Source organism: Colletes latitarsis, unplaced genomic scaffold (assembly GCF_051014445.1).
Source record: "Colletes latitarsis isolate SP2378_abdomen unplaced genomic scaffold, iyColLati1 scaffold0006, whole genome shotgun sequence".
Lineage (NCBI taxonomy): Eukaryota > Metazoa > Arthropoda > Insecta > Hymenoptera > Colletidae > Colletes > Colletes latitarsis.
This window is the reverse complement of record NW_027488366.1, coordinates 2,850,535-2,860,744: the sequence shown is the minus strand read 5'-3', so window position 1 is coordinate 2,860,744 and position 10,210 is coordinate 2,850,535.

Sequence of the window (10,210 nt, the reverse complement as noted above, 5' to 3'; positions counted from 1 at the left end):
AGAAATATGCGAAAGAATGAGCCTGATGAGAGCAAATCCCAGACCTAACCTAGACCTAACATGAATTATTCTCTAAAATATTGATCGAAACCAGGTTTAATTGACTGTTTCAGTGTTGTACTTCATTACTACGTGATGCAATCCAGAAAAAGCCCAGGATCTAGCCATCAAGTATGAGAAATATGCGAAAGAATGAGCCTGATGAGAGCAAATCCCAGACCTAACCTAGACCTAAAATGAATTAATCTCTAAAATATTGATCAAAACCAGGTTTAATTGACTGTTTCATCGTGGTACCATATTACTACGTGATCCAAACCAGAAAAAACCCAGGATCCGTTCAACAAGTATGAGAAGAATGCGAAAGTATGAGCCTGATGAGGGCGAATCCCAGACCTATGCCACACCTAACTTGCGTTATCCTCTAAAATATTGATCGAAACCAGGTTTAATTGACTGTTTCAGCGTGGTACCACATTACTACGTGATACAATCCAGAAACAGCCCAGGATCTAGCCATGAAGTATGAGAAATATGCGAAAGTATGAGCCTTATGAGGGCAAATCCTAGACTTAACCCAAACCTAATATGCGTTATCCTCTAAAATATTTATCAAGATCAGGTTTAATTGAATGTTTCAATGTGGTACCACATTACTACGTGAACCAAACCAGAAAAAACCCAGGATCCGTTCAACATGTATGTGAAGAATGCGAATGTATGTGTCTGATGAGTGAAAATCCCAGGGCTAACCTAGACCTAACATGCGTTATCCTCTAAAATATTGATCCAAACGAGGTTTAATGGACTGTTTCAGTGTGGTACCACTTTACTACGTGATCCAAAGCAGAAAAAACCCTCGATCAGGTCAACATGTATGTTAAAACTGCGAAAGTATGACCCTGATGAGGGCAAATCCCAGGCCTAACCTAGACCTAACATGCGATGTCCTCTAAAATATTGATGGAAACCAGGTTTGATTGACTGTTTCAGTGTTGTACTTCATTACTACGTGATGCAATCCAGAAAAAGCCCAGGATCTAGCCATCAAATATGAGAAATATGCGAAAGAATGAGCCTGATGAGAGCAAATCCCAGACCTAACCTAGACCTAACATGAATTATTCTCTAAAATATTGATCGGAACCAGGTTTAATCGACTGTTTCAGTGTGGTACCACATTACTATGTGGTCCAAACCAGAAAATAACCCAGGATCTGTTCAACGAGTATGTGAAGTGTGCGAAAGTATGAGTCTGATGAGGTCAGATCCCAGACCAATCCCAGACTTAACTTGCGGTGTCTTCTAAAATATTGATCGAAACCAGGTTTCATCGACTGTTTCAGTGTGGTACCACATTACTACGTGATCCAAACCAGAAAAAACCCAGGATCTGTTCAACAAGTATGTGAAAAACGCGAAAGTAAGAGTCTGATGATGTCAAATCTCAGAACTATCCCAGACTTAACTTGCGTTATCCTCTAATATATTGATCGAAACCAGGTTTAATCGACTGTTTCAGCGTGGTACCACATTACTATGTGATACAATCCAGAAACAGTCCAGGATCTAGCCATGAAGAATAAGAAATATGCGAAAGTATGAGCCTGATGAGGGCAAATCCTAGACCTAACCCAAACCTAACATGCGTTATCCTCTAAAATATTTATCAAGACCAGGTTTAATGGAATGTTTCAGTGTGGTACCACATTACTACGTGAACCAAACCAGAAAAAACCCAGGATCCGTTCAACAAGTAAGTTAAAACTGCGACAGTATGACCCTGATGAGAGCAAATCGCAGACCTAACCTAGACCTGACATGCGTTGTCCTCTAAAATATTGATGAAAACCAGGTGTAATTGACTGTTTCAGTGTGGTACCACATTACTATGTGATCCAATCCGGAAATAGCCCAGGATCCAGCCATGAAGTGTGAGAAAATTGCGAAAGTAGGAGCCTGATGAGGCAAATCCTAGACCTAACCCAGACCTAACAAGCGTTATCCTCTAAAATATTTATCAAGACCAGGTTTCATGGACTGTTTCAGTGTGGTACCACTTTACTACGTGATCCAAAGCAGAAAAAACCCTCGATCAGACCAATATGTATGTTAAAACTTCGAAAGTATGACCCTGATGAGAGCAAATCCCAGGCCTAACCTAGACCTAACATGCGTTGTCCTCTAAAATATTGATCAAAACCAGGTTTAATTGACTGTTTCAGCGTGGTACCATATTACTACGTGATCCAAATCAGAAAAAACCCAGGATCCGTTCAACAAGTATGAGAAGAATGCGAAAGTATGAGACTGATGAGTGAAAATCCCAGGCCTAACCTAGATCTAACATGCGTTATCCTCAAAAATATTGATCGAAACCTGGTTTAATCGACTGTTTCAGTGTGGTACCACATTACTATGTGATCCAAACCAGAAAATAACCCAGGATCTGTTCAACAAGTATGTGAAAAACGAGAAAGTATGTGCCTGATGTGGGCAAATCCCAGACCTATCCCAGACCTAACTTGCGTTGTCCTCTAAGATATTGATGGAAACCAGGTTTGATTGACTGTTTCAGTGTTGTACTTCATTACTATGTGATGCAATCCAGAAAAAGCCCAGGATCTAGCCATCAAATATGAGAAATATGCGAAAGAATGAGCCTGATGAGAGCAAATCCCAGACCTAACCTAGACCTAACATGAATTATTCTCTAAAATATTGATCGAAACCAGGTTTAATTGACTGCTTCAGTGTTGTACTTCATTACTACGTGATGCAATCCAGAAGAAGCCCAGGATGTAGCCATCAAGTATGAGAAATATGCGAAAGAATGAGCCTGATGAGAGCAAATCCCAGACCTAACCTAGACCTAACATGAATTATTCTCTAAAATATTGATCGAAACCAGGTTTAATTGACTGCTTCAGTGTTGTACTTCATTACTACGTGATGCAATCCAGAAGAAGCCCAGGATGTAGCCATCAAGTATGAGAAATATGCGAAAGAATGAGCCTGATGAGAGCAAATCCCAGACCTAACCTAGACCTAACATGAATTATTCTCTAATATATTGATCCAAACCAGATTTAGTGGACTGTTTCAGTGTGGTACCACACTACTACGTGATCCAAACCAGAAAAAACCCAGGATCTGTTCAACAAGTATGTGAAGAATGCGAAAGTATGTGTCTGATGAGTGAAAATCCCAGGGCTAACCTAGACCTAACATGCGATGTCCTCTAAAATATTGATGGAAACCAGGTTTGATTGACTGTTTCAGTGTTGTACTTCATTACTACGTGATGCAATCCAGAAAAAGCCCAGGATCTAGCCATCAAATATGAGAAATATGCGAAAGAATGAGCCTGATGAGAGCAAATCCCAGACCTAACCTAGACCTAACATGAATTATTCTCTAAAATATTGATCGAAACCAGGTTTAATTGACTGTTTCAGTGTTGTACTTCATTACTACGTGATGCAATCCAGAAAAAGCCCAGGATCTAGCCATCAAGTATGAGAAATATGCGAAAGAATGAGCCTGATGAGAGCAAATCCCAGACCTAACCTAGACCTAACATGAATTAATCTCTAAAATATTGATCAAAACCAGGTTTAATTGACTGTTTCATCGTGGTACCATATTACTACGTGATCCAAACCAGAAAAAACCCAGGATCCGTTCAACAAGTATGAGAAGAATGCGAAAGTATGAGCCTGATGAGGGCGAATCCCAGACCTATGCCACACCTAACTTGCGTTATCCTCTAAAATATTGATCGAAACCAGGTTTAATTGACTGTTTCAGCGTGGTACCACATTACTACGTGATACAATCCAGAAACAGCCCAGGATCTAGCCATGAAGTATGAGAAATATGCGAAAGTATGAGCCTTATGAGGGCAAATCCTAGACTTAACCCAAACCTAACATGCGTTATCCTCTAAAATATTTATCAAGATCAGGTTTAATTGAATGTTTCAATGTGGTACCACATTACTACGTGAACCAAACCAGAAAAAACCCAGGATCCGTTCAACATGTATGTGAAGAATGCGAATGTATGTGTCTGATGAGTGAAAATCCCAGGGCTAACCTAGACCTAACATGCGTTATCCTCTAAAATATTGATCCAAACGAGGTTTAATGGACTGTTTCAGTGTGGTACCACTTTACTACGTGATCCAAAGCAGAAAAAACCCTCGATCAGGTCAACATGTATGTTAAAACTGCGAAAGTATGACCCTGATGAGGGCAAATCCCAGGCCTAACCTAGACCTAACATGCGATGTCCTCTAAAATATTGATGGAAACCAGGTTTGATTGACTGTTTCAGTGTTGTACTTCATTACTACCTGATGCAATCCAGAAAAAGCCCAGGATCTAGCCATCAAATATGAGAAATATGCGAAAGAATGAGCCTGATGAGAGCAAATCCCAGACCTAACCTAGACCTAACATGAATTATTCTCTAAAATATTGATCGGAACCAGGTTTAATCGACTGTTTCAGTGTGGTACCACATTACTATGTGGTCCAAACCAGAAAATAACCCAGGATCTGTTCAACGAGTATGTGAAGTGTGCGAAAGTATGAGTCTGATGAGGTCAAATCCCAGACCAATCCCAGACTTAACTTGCGGTGTCTTCTAAAATATTGATCGAAACCAGGTTTCATCGACTGTTTCAGTGTGGTACCACATTACTACGTGATCCAAACCAGAAAAAACCCAGGATCTGTTCAACAAGTATGTGAAAAACGCGAAAGTAAGAGTCTGATGATGTCAAATCTCAGACCTATCCCAGACTTAACTTGCGTTATCCTCTAATATATTGATCGAAACCAGGTTTAATCGACTGTTTCAGCGTGGTACCACATTACTATGTGATACAATTCAGAAACAGTCCAGGATCTAGCCATGAAGAATAAGAAATATGCGAAAGTATGAGCCTGATGAGGGCAAATCCTAGACCTAACCCAAACCTAACATGCGTTATCCTCTAAAATATTTATCAAGACCAGGTTTAATGGAATGTTTCAGTGTGGTACCACATTACTACGTGAACCAAACCAGAAAAAACCCAGGATCCGTTCAACAAGTAAGTTAAAACTGCGACAGTATGACCCTGATGAGAGCAAATCGCAGACCTAACCTAGACCTGACATGCGTTGTCCTCTAAAATATTGATGAAAACCAGGTGTAATTGACTGTTTCAGTGTGGTACCACATTACTATGTGATCCAATCCGGAAATAGCCCAGGATCCAGCCATGAAGTATGAGAAAATTGCGAAAGTAGGAGCCTGATGAGGCAAATCCTAGACCTAACCCAGACCTAACAAGCGTTATCCTCTAAAATATTTATCAAGACCAGGTTTCATGGACTGTTTCAGTGTGGTACCACTTTACTACGTGATCCAAAGCAGAAAAAACCCTCGATCAGACCAATATGTATGTTAAAACTTCGAAAGTATGACCCTGATGAGAGCAAATCCCAGGCCTAACCTAGACCTAACATGCGTTGTCCTCTAAAATATTGATCAAAACCAGGTTTAATTGACTGTTTCAGCGTGGTACCATATTACTACGTGATCCAAATCAGAAAAAACCCAGGATCCGTTCAACAAGTATGAGAAGAATGCGAAAGTATGAGACTGATGAGTGAAAATCCCAGGCCTAACCTAGATCTAACATGCGTTATCCTCAAAAATATTGATCGAAACCTGGTTTAATCGACTGTTTCAGTGTGGTACCACATTACTATGTGATCCAAACCAGAAAATAACCCAGGATCTGTTCAACAAGTATGTGAAAAACGAGAAAGTATGTGCCTGATGTGGGCAAATCCCAGACCTATCCCAGACCTAACTTGCGTTGTCCTCTAAGATATTGATGGAAACCAGGTTTGATTGACTGTTTCAGTGTTGTACTTCATTACTATGTGATGCAATCCAGAAAAAGCCCAGGATCTAGCCATCAAATATGAGAAATATGCGAAAGAATGAGCCTGATGAGAGCAAATCCCAGACCTAACCTAGACCTAACATGAATTATTCTCTAAAATATTGATCGAAACCAGGTTTAATTGACTGCTTCAGTGTTGTACTTCATTACTACGTGATGCAATCCAGAAGAAGCCCAGGATGTAGCCATCAAGTATGAGAAATATGCGAAAGAATGAGCCTGATGAGAGCAAATACCAGACCTAACCTAGACCTAACATGAATTATTCTCTAAAATATTGATCGAAACCAGGTTTAATTGACTGCTTCAGTGTTGTACTTCATTACTACGTGATGCAATCCAGAAGAAGCCCAGGATGTAGCCATCAAGTATGAGAAATATGCGAAAGAATGAGCCTGATGAGAGCAAATCCCAGACCTAACCTAGACCTAACATGAATTATTCTCTAATATATTGATCCAAACCAGATTTAGTGGACTGTTTCAGTGTGGTACCACACTACTACGTGATCCAAACCAGAAAAAACCCAGGATCTGTTCAACAAGTATGTGAAGAATGCGACAGTATGAGCCTGATGTGGGCAAATCCCAGACCTATCCCAGACCTAACTTGCGTTGTCCTCTAAGATATTGATGGAAACCAGGTTTAATTGACTGTTTCAGTGTTGTACTTCATTACTACGTGATGCAATCCAGAAAAAGCCCAGTATCTAGCCATCAAGTATGAGAAATATGCGAAAGAATGAGCCTGATGAGAGCAAATCCCAGACCTAACCTAGACCTAACATGAATTATTCTCTAATATATTGATCGAAACCAGGTTTAATTGACTGTTTCAGTGTGGTCCCACATTACTACGTGATCCAAACCAGAAAAAACCCAGGATCCGTTCAACAAGTATGTGAAGAATGCGAAAGTATGAGCCTGATGAGGGCGAATCCCTGACCTATGCCACACCTAACTTGCGTTATCCTCTAAAATATTGATCGAAACCAGGTTTAATTGACTGTTTCAGCGTGGTACCACATTACTACGTGATACAATCCAGAAAAAGCCCAGGATCTAGCCATCAAGTATGAGAAATATGCGAAAGAATGAGCCTGATGAGAGCAAATCCCAGACCTAACCTAGACCTAACATGAATTATTCTCTAAAGTATTGATCGAAACCAGGTTTAATTGACTGCTTCAGAGTTGTACTTCATTACTACGTGATGCAATCCAGAAGAAGCCCAGGATGTAGCCATCAAGTATGAGAAATATGCGAAAGAATGAGCCTGATGAGAGCAAATCCCAGACCTAACCTAGACCTAACATGAATTATTCTCTAAAATATTGATCAAAACCAGGTTTAATTGACTGTTTCAGTGTGGTACCACATTACTACGTGATCCAATCCAGAAGTAGCCCAGGATCCAGCCATGAATTATGAGAAATATGCGAAAGTATGAGCCTGATGAGGATAAATCCTAGACCTAACCTAGACCTAACATGCGTTATCCTCTCAAATATTGATCGCAAACAGGTTTAATGGACTGTTTCAGTGTGGTACCGCACTACTACGTGATCCAAACCAGAAAAAACCCAGGATCTGTTCAACAAGTATGTGAAAAACGCGAAAGTATGAGTCTGATTCGCCCGGCTCGGAGCATTGGTCGCGGGTATTTGCGACGCGGCGATTCCTCGGGTCGGGCGGGCTTCTCCTCGCCGGGCGGTGTACTGGTGGTCGGACGCGATCGCGGAGTTGCGAGTCGCGACTGTCCGCGCCCGACGCCAGTACACCCGCGCGCGCCGTCGTCAACGTACAGGCGACGGCGTGGCGCGAGCGAGGGCAGCTGATGACCTGTATGGAGCATACCGCGTGGCGCGGGTTGCTCTGCAGGTCGCCATCAAACGGGCCAAGACCCGGGCATGGAAGGAGCTCCTCCAGACCCTTGATGACGATCCATGGGGGCGCCCATATAAGGTGGTGCTGAATAAGCTCCGCCCGTGGGCGCCCCCCGTCACCGAGGGTCTTGACCCCCGGCTGCTGGAGGACGTGGTCAATACACTCTTCCCAATTGGGGAGAGGGGACCGCGTCCTCCGGCGGTGGCGGCTGTCCCAGTGGAGTGGACGGCCGAGCTGGGGGTCACGCAGGAGGAGCTGGCAGCGGCCATCAGACGGCTCGGGGTTCGTAACACGGCCCCGGGTCCGGATGATGTGCCCGGCCGGGTTTGGGTCTTGACCCAGGGCGTCCTTGGGGCCGACCTCAGGCGGTTGTTCGACCGCTGCCTGAGGGACGGGCGATTCCCCCCCAGTTGGAAGGTGGCGAGGATGGTCCTCCTCCGGAAGGAGGGTCGGCCCGCGGAGTCTCCCTCCGCATACCGGCCCATTTGTCTCCTCGACGAGGTGGGCAAGCTCTTCGAGCGGGTGATTGCTGCCCGCCTCGTCGAGCACCTGTCGCGGGGTGATCCCGGTCTGGCCGACTGCCAGTTCGGTTTCCGGGGGGGCCGATCGACTATCGACGCGATAGGTCGTGTGAGGGCCCTCTCGGGGGCGGCCGTCTCCCGGGGTGGGGTGGCATTGGCAATATCCTTGGATATTGCCAATGCCTTTAACACCCTCCCCTGGGAAGAGATAAGGAGAGGACTCGAATATCATCGAGTCCCCCCTTGTCTCGGGGCGGTCGTCGGGGATTATCTCCGCGGCAGGTGGATCGAGTATCCGGGCCGGGATGGTGATATGCGGAGGGAGGTGTACTGCGGTGTTCCGCAGGGGTCGGTCCTCGGGCCACTCCTGTGGAACATCGCGTACGACTCGGTGTTGCGGGCCGGCCTCCCCGACGGCGTCAGCACGGTGTGTTATGCGGATGACACACTGGTGCTGGCCGTCGGGGCGCACTGGGGGAGGGCCATGCGTCGCGCGGAGGAGGGGTCGCAACGCGTCGTCGACCGGATCAGGGGGATGGGGATGACGGTGGCGGTCCATAAGACCGAGGTGATTGCGTTTCATTCACCTCGGCAGGATCCGCCACCCCCTCTGATCCGGGTGGGTGGGGCTGACATCGAGGTGAAGCCCCAGAACAGGTATCTGGGGCTGATCCTCGATAGCCACTGGCGTTTCGAGGAGCATTTCCGCTGCCTGGTCCCCCGGTTGGAAAGGATGGTTGCGGCTCTGGGCCGGATCCTGCCCAACCTGGGGGGCCCGGCGGGCCGAGTTCGTCGCCTCTATGTGGCAATGGTCCATTCGGTGGCCCTATACGGGGCCCCCATCTGGGCGGACGACCTGGCTGCCTCCCGGCGCAGCATGACTATGCTGCGTCGGGTGCAGAGGCGCATGGCGCTCAGGGTCGTCCGCGGGTATCGGACCATGTCACATGAGGCGGCGACGGTTCTAGCGGGGATGCCGCCCATGGACCTGCTCGCGCGGTCGCACGCGGTGATGTACCGGCACCGCGTCGACCGTCGCGCGGGGGTGGGGGCGGTCCCGGGCGGGCAGGAACCTGCTTGGGGCGATTTGAAGCGCCAGGCCCGGCAGTCCGTGTTGCTCGCGTGGCAGGAGCGGCTGGCTCTGCCAACCGCGGGGCACCGGACTGTCGGGGCTGTTCGGCCACTCCTGAAGGAGTGGCTGGACAGAGGCCATGGCAGCCTCACCTACCGGCTGGCACAGGTATTTTCCGGGCATGGCAGCTTCGGAAGATACCTGTGCCGGATAGGGAAGGAGCCGACGGCGCGTTGCTGCCACTGCGACGCTGAGCAGGACACGGCGGATCATACCCTGGAGGTATGCCCCGCGTGGGAGGGGGAGCGCCGTGTCCTGGTCGGCGTCGTCGGGCGGGATGTCTCGCTGCCGGGCGTGGTGCGCGCCATGCTCGGCAGCGAGGCGAAGTGGAGGGCCGTGGCCTCCTTCTGCGAGACAGTAATGTTGCAGAAGGAGGCCGCGGGGAGGGAGCGCGAGCTTCAGCGGCGCACTGAAGCTCGCGCTCGTGCGGTGGCCCGAGGTCGTCGCCCGGTCGCGAGGCGTCGGGGGCGACCGCCTCGGCGTGGCGGATGACCTAGGCTGGGAGGGGGGTCCTGAGGGGACCCTCCTCCCGCCAGGCGGCGCCGGGTCGGACCGGTTGGGGGTAGGAGTGCCTCCCCCTACCGGTCCGACGCAAGGGGAGGCACCCTCGGCGGTCTGGTGCGGCCATGAACGCCCGGCCGCCGAGGGGTGGAAATGGGGTCGCGGGCGGTTGCGAGTTGGGGCTCGCAGCCGCCACTAAACGCGG